This window comes from Pseudochaenichthys georgianus, chromosome 3 (genome assembly GCF_902827115.2).
Source record: "Pseudochaenichthys georgianus chromosome 3, fPseGeo1.2, whole genome shotgun sequence".
Lineage (NCBI taxonomy): Eukaryota > Metazoa > Chordata > Actinopteri > Perciformes > Channichthyidae > Pseudochaenichthys > Pseudochaenichthys georgianus.
The window spans coordinates 17817993-17833268 of NC_047505.1; the positions used below are offsets into that span (position 1 = coordinate 17817993).

General features: G+C 42.5%; 1 protein-coding gene across 2 annotated transcripts in view; it reads left to right on the plus strand.

Annotated features, from left to right (window-relative positions):
• Nucleotides 1–7220: 7220 nt before the first annotated feature.
• LOC117463683 (C-myc promoter-binding protein-like) overlaps nucleotides 7221–15276 on the plus strand; it is a 79853-nt gene continuing 71797 nt past the window's right edge. For both annotated transcript variants that reach the window (XM_034106060.2, XM_034106071.2), the window contains exon 1: nucleotides 7221–7468. The gene's annotated coding sequence lies outside the window, so the exon portion shown is untranslated. The remainder of the gene's footprint in view (nucleotides 7469–15276) is intronic.

The window sequence follows — 15276 nt, forward strand, 5'->3', positions numbered from 1 at the left end:
GGAAGAAGAAGCGAGCGGCGTGACAGCCCCTCCTTCTCCCCTCCGTGAATGTGTTCCCGCCGCCTCGAGAGATGCCTAAACATCATCCTCAAGTCTGCACAAACACATGTCACACGTTGATTGATTCCTCTGTCATAAAATATTTGCCGCTGACGCATCCAGGCTTCAGGCCGAGGGCTCAGCTCAAAAAAATGAAGAGAAAATCAATAAAATCAATAAGCAGCCCGCCAATTTTCTCCCCTTTTGAGAGCAGCTACGGCATCTCTCAAAAGGCGGATTATTGACGGGTCCGTGAAGCCACCGCCACGCACATGCGCAGTGCCGGCTGGGGTCGTGAAGGCTCCACCGTCACACGCATGCGCAGTGCCGGCTGGAGCTGAAAGGGCACCTCCGTCACGCGCATGCGCAGTGCCAGCCGGAGCCGTAAACGTGACATCTCAGCTGGCTCTAAGGAGCATACAGCAGGAGATACTCACGACATCTGCCTGGGTTTCTCAAAACAGTTATACTTTATCTGTTTTCACAAACCCAGAGAGAGTCAACCCATATTCTGGAGAGAGAGGTTCTCTCTCTCCTAGAAAGAAGGGTTTTATCTATAATGCCCACCGAGCGGAGTCAGATTACGGGCGTGCGGAGAGTTTTGGTTATTATGTAATGCGTAGTGGCACTACACCCGACTTTTCTAGTGCGGGACGCGCCTACGGGTGCTGTCCTTTCACAGAAGGTGGTCACCACGGACGCAGGTCAGACAGGCTGATAGGGTATTTACGAAGGTCGTCCGGTGAGAGGTCTCTAGAGCAGAGACCTCCAGCGGGCGCACGTAAACTACCCGGAGCTTTCAGGGGTGTTCCCCACCCTAAAACGCTTCCTGCCTTCTCTCAGAGGACACCATGTCCTCGTGAGGACAGACAACACGATATCGTGTATGAACCGCCAGGGGAGGTTGCGTTGTCTCCAGTCACACACACTGGCACACAAACTTATCCCTTGGAGCGGCAGACGTCTCCTCTCTCTGAGAGCGACACAGGTACCGGGAGTTATGCACCTCGGGACAGAACTACTGTCCAGAGGTGCACCACTCTATGCAGACTGGACTCCTCATCCAAGGATCGTGAGTCCGCTGTGGGTGCGTTACGGCAGAGCCGCGTTAAGTCTGTTCGCAAAAGGAGAAAATGCTCAATGACAGCTGTTCTCTTTAATGCACGATTTAAACGCACTGTTAGGCGTGGACGCACTCGTACACGATTGACCTCCGGGTCCTCTGTACGCGTTACCACCCCTGGCTCTGTTACCCCCAACTCTGGCCAGAGTGAAGGAGCAATGCCACACACTTACTCTGATGTTTCCGCCCTAGCCCGTAATGTACGGGCTGGCGGAGATATATCAGCTGTTGTGCGGGAAGCCATGACAGCCCCCACCACGCAGGGACAGATTGTCTCAGGCGGGGGGGGCGATCCTTTACCCACGCCCAGAGCACGGGGCACTATGGGCCTGACCCGTGAGTGGTACAATCTGAATACAGTGGGACTCCCTCAGAAGGTGATAAACACTATTCAGAGTGCGAGAGCTTCCTCCACCAGGTCTCTTTACGACTGTAAGTGGAGGGTGTTTGAGGAGTGGTGCCTTCAAGAGGACACATCTCTTTTCAATGTCCTGTCGGGGTGATTTTATCATTTCTACAGGACTTGATCGAAAAACACAGAGCTTTCTCCACGATCAAGGTGTACCTGGCTGCTATTGCTGCATGCCATGTGGGCTTTGAGGGTAAGACGGCTATCCAACATCCTTTGGTTTGCCGTTTTATGAAGGGAGCGCGCAGGCTCCTCCCTGTCTCCAGGTCGCTGGTGCCCTTATGGGACCTGGCAGTGGTTTTAAATGGGCTCAAAATGACCCCATTTGAACCCCTGGAAGGAGCTGACATGAAACATCTGTCACTCAAGACAGTGCTGTTACTGGCCTTGGCATCCGCCAAGCGGGTCAGCGATATCCATGCACTGTCTGTACATCCCTCATGCACTCAGTTCGCCCCAGGGCAAACGAGAGTGTTGTTGAAACCCAACCCTGCCTTTACACCAAGGGTGGTTGGTTCATGTACCCCAATTGACATTGAGGCATTTCCTCCGCAGCTGGTTTCCTCCGGGGAGCAGTAGCAGGATCTGTTGTGTCCAGTCCGGGCTTTACACATATGGACAGATCAAAAGAGCTTCGTCTTAATGACCAACTCTTCATGTCCTGGGCTAAACCTCACAAGGGTAAGCCTGTTACTAAGCAACGGCTATCCCACTGGATCGTGGAGGCGATTGCTTTGGCCTATACGAGTCAGAATCTGCAAGCACCTTCGGGTCTGCGGGCTCACTCGACTCGGGGCCTGGCTACATCCTGGGCTTTGTTCAAGGGTGTTTCCATCCAAGACATCTGTGCAGCGGCGAGCTGGTCTTCGCCGCTCACTTTTGTCCGCTTTTACAGGCTAGACGTCTCCGCTCCAAGCGTGGCCCGAGCAGTGCTGGGCACCTTGTTGAGTCGGGACTCCACCTGTTAAATTCTGGTTGATCGGTGATCTTCGAGATAAGCTCGTCTGGCAATACGGGAGCTACAATATCCCATAGTGAGACATCGAACGGAGTGTTATGAATGAGAACTATAGGTTACTTATGTAACCCCAGTACTCAGAGTAACATGAAGTGAGATGTCTCACCAGACTGCTCTCCTTGCTATGGTGAAGCGAGAAGAGGTGCTTATTTTGAATGACGCATGCGTCGTGGCGCAGGTTACTTATAGGGGGTGATTTCCCCTGACGTTGACGTCAAGATCACCAGCCAATCAGGATTGGCGTAATGAGATTGATGCTTCTGTTTGCTCCGCGATGAGGCGCATCCCATAGTGAGACATCTCACTTCATGTTACTCTGAGAGCTGGGGTTACGTAAGTAACCTATAGTTTTCTATTCATTGTGCATCAAACCTCTGAGAACTAAAGGTTAATGAACAATTAAAGGATTTATGAGGCTGCATGTGGGAATACTTTGCAGCCCTCCACCCTCCACTGACACAGAACAAACCTCACTCCCACTCACACAGCAGAGACGTATATTATCATATATTCGGCCCCTTTAACAAAAAGTGGAGTTATTCATCCTGAAAAGTGAGCTGCTGGAAAACAACCTATAAGTGAGGTGTCACTTACAATCAATGAAATAATTCAGTGCAGATCAGGATGTGGATACTGCCAGGTGATTCTGTCAGCTTGTGTTATTCTTTCATTAGTTTTCCATTCACACATATTCCCAGCATGCACCAGGGGCAAGGAAGGTTAATCACAGAGCGAACACATTACTCACAAACATCTTTCATCCTGCACTGTGTGTGTCTCTGAAGTGCAGAGGTGTTCTAGGATATTCTTCTCCGGTTAGTATCACTGGCTGTATAAAATACACAATTGATGGTGATAATGATTGCAAACACATGTACATTTAAGACTGTGTGATGTAAATGCATATAGGAACGTATCATGTGATTCTGTTGCAATACAAGTAGATCAAACTAGAAATACTCTGTTCTAAATAAAAGTCATGCATTCAAAACTTAATTAAAGTACACAAATATGCAGAATGGACCATTTCAGAGTAACACATTACATAGGTCGGTCTAGGATTATTATAATACAGCTTTATTTGTGGAGCACTAGGTGCAGTTCAAAGTGCTTTAACAGCAGGCCACACAACACAAATCAGAGAAGAAGACATTTATTTCCATTAAAACCTTTTGCACACATGCAGAATAAAGTTTAACAATCCAAAAAAACGGTATCAATATACAAATTACAATACAATAAATAATAATCCAAAAGTGATACATTATAACAAGTTATGGATTAATGTGTTAGCTTGAGGGTAGTTGCTTTAATTCACACTAAAGATTGCTTAATATTTAAAGTGCAAATAGGGTATTATTTCTCAAATACAGGTATTATATGATCAGTTAGACATTCCCTGATACAACAAACAAAAGTGTTGCCTCTGCAGCAGCAGCACATGTAGCACAGTGTAACACTCATAGGTCAGGTATTTTTGTTCCTCAATTAGTCATCGTTCTTTGACATTTTTCAACATATTATTATGTGAGCAAATCAGGCACTCTTTGAGATTCATTGTTTGCTTTTACCCCTTCCAGTCTACCTTCACAACACAGCAGACAGAGGGCACTGGGCTCTCATTTCAAATAGTGACTTCTTTCTTATGAAGTCAATCAACCAAAGTCAAAATGAACTAGAGGTTGAACAAATAAGTATTTTCTCTACTGTAACATGGATTACTACTTTGCCTGGACATTTAAATCCCTTATATCAACAAATAATGTAAGATGACATGTTCATTAAACAAGTCATTGGGGTATTCCTCAATTAAACTGCATGTGTTAAGCGGTCGGATTAAACGAATAAAAAGGAACTATGGAAGATATCATCATGCAATACTGATTATTTTGAAAACTCTATGCTACGCTATATTCTTCCCAGCTTCTATTTTGACATAACAGGGTTTATTTCAGGGCATCTTTATTTAATTCAAACGTTTTTTATTTTGGAAATGGTCATTTTATTTCATAATGACTCACAAAGTCATGGGCTGTCAATAAGACTAATAGAGTCTGCCACAACCCGGTGGCTTTGACATTTTTATTTGATTATACCACAATTGCATGATTATGTTACACATTTTGTATGTCATTTTTCATGTCAATATTTGTTCCATAATGCCTGATTTGTTTATTTATTTATTAAATAATTATCATAAGAGTTATCGTTCCTTGTTATTTATGCATTTATTTCTCCTTTTTTTCCTGCTGGGTCTGATATTTCTGTATTATTTTTCATTTTGATGTTTTGAGTGAGAGGATTTGATTAAGCCCCACTGGCTTCTCAACCGGAGATGGGATTTCCTATATATTATATTTATATTATATTATTATAATATTTTTATTATCTTGGATTGATGGATTTCGTTGTTTTTATGTGATGATGTGGAATGTGTTTAATTATTGTGTAAAACAAGTTTCCCATTGCAAACCCTTAGAGGCAACCAAAGATTAAAAGATTGGTATTGTATTTTTTCTTATTGTTGAAATACTGTCACATCCCAAACTTCAAAGTCTGTATGCCTGATATCTCAAACACAAACATGTTCTTATGCTTCAATGCTTCAAACGAGACCGTGTGGCCCAATAATATATTATTACACATGGTCTCATTTTGAAATGCATGCTGGAACACCAGAGCCAACAAGAAGAGGTGCCCAAACACATATCCCACCATGGCACTGCTTCAAAAGTCACAAAGCTTACAAAGTTTTTGTGTACGTATTTGGATAACGTCCAAAATAATACTTTGCTTTCTAATGATAAAAATGAAATGTACTCTTCACTAATGATATCTTTGACATTTCATTAGGACCTATACAAAATCTGGTAAAAACACATTTCATTCACATTTCTACATAAATGTTTTTCTCACAGATGGCAAATGGTTTTAATACTTTATGTCTTTATTCAGTTAATTTAATAAAAAATCATAACGGCCAGGAACTTTGAACACCAAGGGTTAAACATGTTTGTATTTTTATTTAAATTGTTGTGAAAATATGTAACAAAATGTTATAACAGCAGAGTTTCATTTACAGTAATGTATGATCTCAGGAGTATAGGCGGACACAATACAAGACGTTTTTATTCAAAGACCTGAATAATTACCTGCAGCTTAGCTAGCTTGAATTTGGGGGCAGTCGCATAACACGCTTAAAGGAGCCCTATAATGCTAATTTTAAGGTTGTTATTTGCCAGCCACAGCCAGCATACACTATCATCTTATAAAGTTGAAATGGAGAGGGGTGGACAAAATCATAAAGAGCTGTTTCTGTTCCTTTTTTAGATTGGCCGAGCTGTCAAACAATCACCACAGCCAGCACACATTGTGTGTACTTCGCTGTTCAGTTGGCACATTGGCTGTTTGGGGTAAATAAATGTAGTCTGCAAAAACACTGGATTGGTAGTTTGTGTGCAACCTGAACACATATTTTAAAGGAATTGTGCTGGCAAGACACCGGGTGTGTGCTCCATTTAGACATGAAGCTGGAATAGCAGCAAGTGAACCCACTTAAATGGAGCGCAGGTGCATACTGCATAAGGCAGATGCAGGTATAACGTTGAACATCTGTTAATCAAATGGCCACAGGTAATAGAGATGCTGGTAAATCTTCATTTAATGCAGCCTTTCAGTGTTGACAGAGGCAACACAGCATATTTTCCATTTGGATTCAGTCACCGAGCTTGTGAATTATGTGTTTGTTTGTCTGCAGTGTTCTGTGAAGCTGTTGGTACATGAGACATTTTGTTTACTTGTCGCTCACAAGCTGCATGTGCTGTTAGTTTTGCTGAAATGAAATTGAGTACAACACAGATGTCAAACAGCCGATGGCGCTGTGCTGCCAGCGCAGGTTAGAAGAAGAAGAAGACATAGCCTCTTTATTAATCCCTTACAGGAAAATGTATTTAGTTATGGAACGAAGTACATTTTGAAATAGTGTCATTGGCATGGATGTTATTGCACAACTGACATTACATAGTGCAACCCTGTGTTGTAAGATGACACATATTTGAAATCTCCAACTTGATACCATCAAATAAAAACTTGTGTTTTAATTTTTTTGGAACATATTTAGAGAAATGTTGGACAGGTTATTGTTGGAAAGTTTCATTTCTATCACAATGTAACGTATTAGATACAATTGAGGTATTATAATTGCAGCCATTGTCAGCATTGTCACTGTGGAGTGAGAGAGAGCGAGAGTGTGTGTTTGTGTGTGTGTGTGTGTGTGTGTGTGTGTGTGTGTGTGTGTGTGTGTGTGTGTGTGTGTGTGAACAAGACAGAGATAAGGTACACACTTGTAGCCTATATCTTTGTGAGAACGTTTTAGACCATCTGACATATGCGCTACACGAAGAAATTAATGACATCATACCTTAATTTGATTATAATCAAATCACATTAATATACAATTAGAATGGTTCAAATTAGAGTGAGGGGGCGGCTTGAGAAGAATTAGAGTGTATGTGTGTTTGAGAACGAGAGAAGACAGGGATATATTGATTGAGAGAGAGAGAGAGAGAGAGAGAGAGAGAGAGAGAATGTGTGCGTGAGGTGGATTCCCATCACAAACCAAGATGGCGGCGGAGCGGACAGCCGGCTCGCGCACTGACTGACAGACAGACAGACAGACAGACAGACCAGCAGCCTCGCGCGGTCGGACAGCTAACGGTTAATCTCTGAGATAGAAACATTGACTATAAACATCACCCGTACAGGTCACGTCATCTTTTTTCGGTACCGACGGTGCAGTGATGAAACAGCAGCACCGGTAGACGACACCGGGGGAAGTTGTGTGTGTGAGAGGACTAAATTGCCGTCCATAAGAAGCGGGGTAAGTAACGTAGAGATGATGAACCGTTAGTGTGTGCCCGGGGAGGGATTTACCAACAGCTGCTAGTTACTACTAGCTAGAAATCCCTCATGCTAGCTGTGCCAGTTTATGTTGCGTATTTGTTTACATTGGTTTCATGTTTTTTCTGTCACTTTTTTACAATTCTGCACCCAGGCTTGTTACCCCGGTGATTCATTCACGAAGTAGTGTATGCCACAGGTTGTTTGCAAATAAAATAAAATTGCTCCATATTCACCTGTGCTGCGTGTCGTCACCTATGGTCGTCACACCAAATTAAACGTGCGTTCATCTTGTGATTCATGTATGTTTTACCCGGTAGCGTGTGGGGTCATTAAGTACTAAATATAACCCAAAACTCTAGTTACCCTCTGCGTGTACACCCTGCTTGGCTGAGGATATTTTTGGTCGTGCAGTTTGCAATTCTGTCTGGGAAAATGCATCGCTCTGGCTTTACCTTGCAATTAGGCATTGGCACACAATGGACAAGTATATTTTATGTCATGATTTGTGAAGGATATAAAGTCAGTTTTATGTATTCTGATAACACAAATCAGATTTGCATCAAGGAGCTGTACATGATAGGACACTCTGTGTCCTTAAACCTTAGATGAGGAAGATCTTCCCTCTTATAACCTTGTTAACTGGAAAAAATGGAAGCAACAGAGGAGGGATCCCTCTCTCCGGACAGACATGCAATACATCATAATAACCAACATAATAACATTATAGTGTTGAGAATTAGGATGTGAACAAAATAATTTGGTCAGGATCCACATTCTGGAAAAATTCCCCTTGCATCGTTTAGTGGACAGTCAAGTCTGTTCGAATCCTAAATGTGACGGAAATACTCTCAAGCCTGTCATTTGCAAACCTCAGGTCACATACCAGAAAGGTAACCTACACTGCAATCCTGTAAAACCCTCAGCCCTTTTTTGTGTGGGCTTTTTACTTTCAAGAGTATCTTCACATTTCACGAATTTCTTATGGTGAGATCTTGTTGGTGTGCACATGATGGACAGGATGTTTGTGTTCTGTCTGTTCTCGTTTCGGAGGACAAATGAGGAGCCTTATTGGAATGCCAGGGAGGAAAAAGAGTCATCATACTTGAAATGAAGTATTGCACCACGAGAGCCAATTGGCATGGATTGCGTAGGCTGTTTGACTGGGCTGTGTGGAGTCTCGTGCAGGTCCATCCCAGAAGAGGATTTACGGCTGTGAGTAAAAAGATGACAGTTAGACGGTGTCTGCTGTGCTGATTGATGAGTTCAGGTACGCTCAGTAACCTGGTTCCTCTGATCCTGACCCCCAGCCTCAGGGTTAATGCCTGCTCTCGTCCTATAACAAACACCAAATGTCCCCTCCTCCGCAGTGATGGTACTAAAACCTAAAGGCACACAGGGTGAGTGTTATTTCCCTCTTGCATATTCATTCACACCAACAAAGAGGCACATTGGGTCTGATTCAATTGAGTGGAACACATATCATCTGTGGTTGTACTGCATGGTTAGGCATGGCTCTACTCGACTTGGTTTTCCATTTATTTTAGTAACATGTTGGTCTAGGTCCTTAGCAAGCTAAGATGATGATGCAGACCAATGTACTTTTTTAAATAGCAAACTTCCATCAATTGCGTTCACGTTTTGTTAAATACACATAACCATCCGCAGTTGAATTTTAAATGTATTCTCACAACTGGAGATAGTAAAATAGTTAGTGACTGCACGGAAGAGCAACAGAGCAAGAAATGTTGCTGCCAAAAATGAGTGACAGTCCAGCCTTTGTCACTCTGGTCCATTTCCTGCCCCTCTCACTGTTAATATTGTTCTCTCGCTCTCTGATCCTTTCTTCATGATTGTTGGCAGATGCTACATAGCAGGCCTGGAAGAAATTCTTGCTCTTTTTTTTGAGGAATGCATATCATGCATGCATTTTACTGAAACGTTTTCTCAACAGTGTTTAAATGTGGCCCATATAGTCCACTCCAAAGGGCACATCACTAGCAATGTGTTTTACGTTGTATTGTTCCTTTGAGGAGATTAATAATGAATAAACATATAAACAGTTTTTTCTACAAGGATTTGTCAACACTGAAATATTTATACTGAGATTATCAACCCCACCACTCAAATCATGTAACAGGTTTACAGAGAAGATTGCTAAAATAACAAAACGTATATATATTCAAATAAAAAGGTAGGGAAAAAATACACAAAATCAAGAAATGTATCATGTTTTTTTGGTTTTGATGGACTCGATGTGAAGGAAGTTTAGTTAGAACAATGGATAACATATAGAAAGGGGTAGACATGATATTTGAGGATCAAGACTTGTTGGAAGCATGACTAATGTTTTAGTAATGTGAAAAGTCCTTGATAAAAGCAGAACATTGTGTGAAGGTCACCTCACAGCGTTGTCACCGTTTTTAGCCAAAACAAGAGCTTGTACTTGGAAAGAAAGGCTGGTTCAGATTTGCATGCAGAGCAACTGAGATTCCATGTTCCCGGGGGAATACCATCCACAAACACTAATTAGCTGCACAACATTGTCTGCAGGGAGAAAGGTAGGATGTATCCTCAGCTGATGGGTGGCATCTGTTTTAGTCAAGATGAATTTGGGAGTTGATCTCATCACTAAAATGAAATTCCTAGCTCCTAGCAAAGTCATCTGTCAGAAGTCAGAACACATCTCGCTCAGGCTGTTTGGGCTTTTTCTCTAGCAGTCTGCAGTGTGTGTGAATCGAGTAAATAAAGTTGGATTCAGTCAGGGGACGTTGAACAGTTGGGTTTAAGTGACACATTTGAGAGGAAGGCAGATGCTACGACTGAAGGGGTTGATAGGGAAATTGGACGTATAACTCCACGGTCACAACTCTTTCAGAATAAGAAATTATGAAGCATTTAATGAGGATATACTATGCTAATGTTCAGGGGGTAGTGGGAGAACTTTGGTATTGTAGCCTTTGCAGTCTTTTACATGCCTACAAACCTATAGAACACTGAAGGAAAGGAAAACCCCCCAAAAGCATAAGAGGTCCTCCTTGAGCAAGGAAATTGGAAAAAAGAACAAGCTGTGTGTGTTGGGTTCACAGGAGTAAAACGTGATTCCCCTCCTCTTCCATTTCTTCTCCTCATTCAGACAGAAAAGGCGCCTATCTTCACAGACTAAAGACGCCACTTAACCCAAACTGCCAGACTCTCAAGTTTGCAAATACAAAATAAATCATAATGGAAAGCAAACGTTTGTGTTCATCCAAAACACCTTCTTTCTCGCTTAAAGGCAAAACACCAGTCTTAAAAACAGTTTTCTGACAACTAGGGAGTTAAAAGATCAGGAGCAGAGGCAGGTTGGACAGATCAGGTTTCACATGGCGTTAGTTCCCACAGGGCTCTGCGTTAGCGCTTTCCTTGCTAATACTGTACACAGAGTCAGGATGGGAACCTCTTGTATTGAGTTTGAGCCTGGGGATTGTGATCCCAGTATTTCCCGTGATATCTCTATACTGACATACGACCTTGAAATGCATTTTCACCCTGCAGCTGGTTTTTTCAAAATGACTTTCTATTCTTACATGGTGGTTGCAAGCGTCACTGAAAAACCAGGTATAATGAAAGATTAGCTGAAGGAGGCTCAGTAAATGGCTCTGATATTAAAGGAGCAGCAGGTAGAACATCCTGTACCAGGAAAAAAACAATTCTCCGGTACATCAGATCACTAAAATAATGGACCACACAACCACACTTGAATGCAGTAAGAATTGCCCAGTCTGATTTCAATGAATGCAAATGGAAATGGAAAAAAATAGATCCGGGGCATTGAACATCCCAGGAGGTTGACTACTGTCTGGGTCAGGACGGATGAACCAATACAGATGTGTGTAAAAAATCTGTCTATATATATATATATATATAGTAAATATATAGTAAAGCGATTATTAAACCTAAAACATTGTTATCAGCTTAAAAATCCATGGAGATATACGAGTGCCCCAGCTTATTCATTCATAGCTTATAGTTTTTACTTTTCCCTAGATGTAATAAGTGAGTGATATTAATAGGATCAGTCAGTAGAAGTCTGTCACTGCTGCCTCTCATGCTGCTGCACTGCCACCCATCACGGTTTGTGCTTAATGTTCCATAACAAACACATAACGGTCCTCCACTCATACCGAGAGGGAGATTGCCCTGAACCTGAGGGGACTTTTAAAACATCTTTTGAAATTCAGGTCGAGACCCTCGACAAATTTAATCAAGGCACTTGATATGCCAACCAATCTCTTTACACCTCACGGTACCATTAGCATTAGTCATATTAGGTATAGGTTAGTCCCAACAGGGCACTAACCCTGACATTGTTATCTCCATATTCCTCCAAAAGATCCTCGACTACATCATTTTTCAATCGACTTTTGATCTGTGAAAGTAGTCACATTGCTCATGTCAAGGCAAGTAGTGAACATTAATAGATACAACCTCTGTGTCTGACCCTGAGCAAGATTCAAAAAGGGCCAGCAAAACCTTTCCTAACATTATTAAGTAAAGCAACATTGTCATGTTATCTCGCTAATACTTTGTGGGCATTCTTTGTACCTTCATTTCAATAAAGCTGAGACACTACGGAGGATTTATTTTAAAGAACAGGCAGAATGTCCCATCGGTTTCTTTTATTAAAGGGGCTTTTGCCAGACTTCAGGGTCAAAATGATGAGAGTAAAATCAACCCTATCAACCCCAACGCATCTATGGGTTAAGAAGATCACTTGTTTTCCAAAGACATCCTGTTGACGTTGTATAGCTACATGTACTGTAGTCAACAACACCCAGGGAGATGTTGCTGATCATTAATACTTTCTTAACTCTTTCAGCTCTCCCATCATTTTCAGCACAACCTTCACAAAAAGTTGCCTTAGTGTATTTAAGTGCTGTGAACGCTCTCCAAAAGGCCATTGAAACGATTGTTGCCCTGCAGAAAGAGAAAGTCTGATGATTCATAAAACCTTTGTCTGAAGTAGGGTTGCCAGAAACTAACCATGATCAAAATCGATTATTCGACCGACCGACGAAAAAAAAACTCAGACAAAAGGAATTCCATTGTTTTCTTTACTGGAACATGTTTAACAGTACAAACAACAAACATGCACACATGTCATGACAACGACGTGGCCTCTTTGGCGTGCTTCACACTCAAATGCGAACGCATTGTTGAGGTTGAGCTGTGATAGACCAACGTCTTTTCGCAGAGCTTGCATTTAACTTCCTTTGGACTTGTAAGTTCGAAGTAGTTCCACGAGGAGGAACTCTTTTTAGTCTGAAGTAACCCTGACGCCTGGATTGCGTTTATCAGGATAATGTACCCCTTTGTCACAGAAGCCGCTCCCAGCTATACTTTTCTGTTATTAATGAAAGGCTATTGAGCTGATTATACATTGTTCTATAAGTACTTTTAATTATGTTTCCCAGAAAACTGACTCTGTCCAGATGGCATTTGCATAACACATATTCTTGTATTCATAATACATGCTGGCCAGTAGTCTGGGTCCATGGGAGTGAACTTGGTGAACTTACTGATGTATTGTGACATTTAGCACAGATTCATCTGAGCTAAAAAGCACTGTGTGCGTCACAGTCTCAATTTTAAATGTTGAATAGTTTGCCCTAAATCAAGATAATTCTGGAGTCTGAGTACAATTATTTGGTTTGAGCACCTTGTTACACTGAGGTCAAAAATCCTTTTCTGTTGTGCCGCCCGAATGAAATATCTAATAGTCAAGGGTCCAGTTCTAATGTTAAGATAAGCACTAAACATGTTTTTGGTTATTTTTCACACACTGGTCATAATGATCCAAGCGCTCCAAAATCCGGCAACCACCTCGACTCTTCTACCTACTAGTACCATTGTCAACTGGGTTTTTCAGGAAGCTGATTCTACACTTATCCCCCCATTTTATTTTTGACACAATCTTGGTCCCAACTAACTTGGTTCTTTTTTAAACATTAATATGTTTTGGATGCATATTGTTCTAGTATTTGTTCAGGCTGTTACATAGGCTACAATTAGCCTCTGTTGCTAGCTACCTGCTGGTGGTGAGTAAATATTAAAATCAGTTAAAATTGATAACCGGTCCGCGATTTTGTTTTAATGTATCTGCCGGTCCTTGGCACAATAAAGGTTGGGAACCCCTGGGTTAAATAACACCTCAGGTTTACAGATTTACAGTATTGCACACAAAAGTCAAACGTGTTTCTCAAAGTGTTCGTCTCTCCTCCAAACTGTTATATGACCTGATGTGGCTAAATAGGCACAACAGCCAAACGCCCACTCCTCAGGGCTAACTAGAAGCAGATGCTCGGCTAGTGAGGCTTCCTACTGGCTTGTGTGTTATGTTCTCGAGCACATTCCTTTTCACCTCCTCCACGTGTCTGCCCTGCTGTGGCTGGATGTCTATACAGCTGGAGCCAAGAGCAACGACTCGACTGCTTGGGTCTCCAACGAGAGTCCCTTTGGTGAGTTTTTCACTGGCCCCCAGTCCTCCTGAACTCGAAACAGCTGGAAATCATTCCCCTGTCACGTTGGCTGAAACAAAACCCCTGTGGAAGAGGGCTGAAGGACTGCTGGGTCCGGATACTTATCGAACTCCTCCCTGAACTCCTGCTGTGGTTAGAAGTCAGCGAGTTTTGGGCTGGGAAGCCTTGTCTCTGGCACCAGTTCCCTCACAGTTGAAAGTTGAAAGTTTCTGGGCCTGTGGCTTTTCCACCAAGCTCCTCTTGTTTCTCTGGCTCCCACACTACTCGCGTGATCACTGTTGAGTATCAGTTCATCTAGGGATACAGCTGTGACATGTCATAAAATACCTTTTAAAAGCAAGCTAACAACATCAATTAATCTCAGCCAAATGTGGATTTCAGCTTTACAGAGTAAAATAGTCTGTGAAGCTGTGAACGATGTCACTTGAGCGGCCCGACCAAGTAAGGAGACAGAGGCAGAACGTCTTGATACAACCCGGTGTGGGTATTTATTCATCATTTGGTGCCTGGTCGCCCACATCAATATTTCACAATGACTGTCTCCCACACTATTTCCCCCCAAATGAGCCCAACATGCCACCCTTTATAGCCTCACCCATCGGCCCGTACCATCCAAAAGGGGTGGCATGTGCAGAGATGGTCAGCTCAGATAAGGACCGTAGTTATTCACAAAACATCCTTTACTGGAGAATGACAAACCTCCTTTACTTACATTCTATTTAATTACGGTATGAAAAGAAAACCCGTTCTAAACTAACACGCCAAATGTACCTAATAACAAATCACCCCCCGCCTCCAACCTGCTCCTTTGACCCCATCCGGAACGATAAAAAGGACCCGCTGTTTCCCCGGGGACCCTTTACGATGACGGACCTTGGGACCGGAGACGGGAGAGCAGGCGGAGGTGAGTGTTATGATGTTGACTGTTATAGGAGTAACCTGTACCATTAATGCACCTTATATATCGTGACCTTTACACACTAAACATATCCCTTGCACATAATCTCAACCGCTGTCAATCTACACAAACCAACACTTTTGGCGCTCTTGCTATAACTCCCCTTTCTTTCCAGGTGGAGCCGAGAGCCCGACCAGCGTCTGCCAGACGACATCACAATTTAATACAGTTGACTCATTTAATACCCACTACATCAATGAACAGTATAAAATGTGCAAATAGGCAATGTTTGACTGTACTGTGCAAATCCCCATGGGCAAGATTACCCAGCCCGAAGCCGTGGCGAAGTTACCTTCGTCACATTTCCTT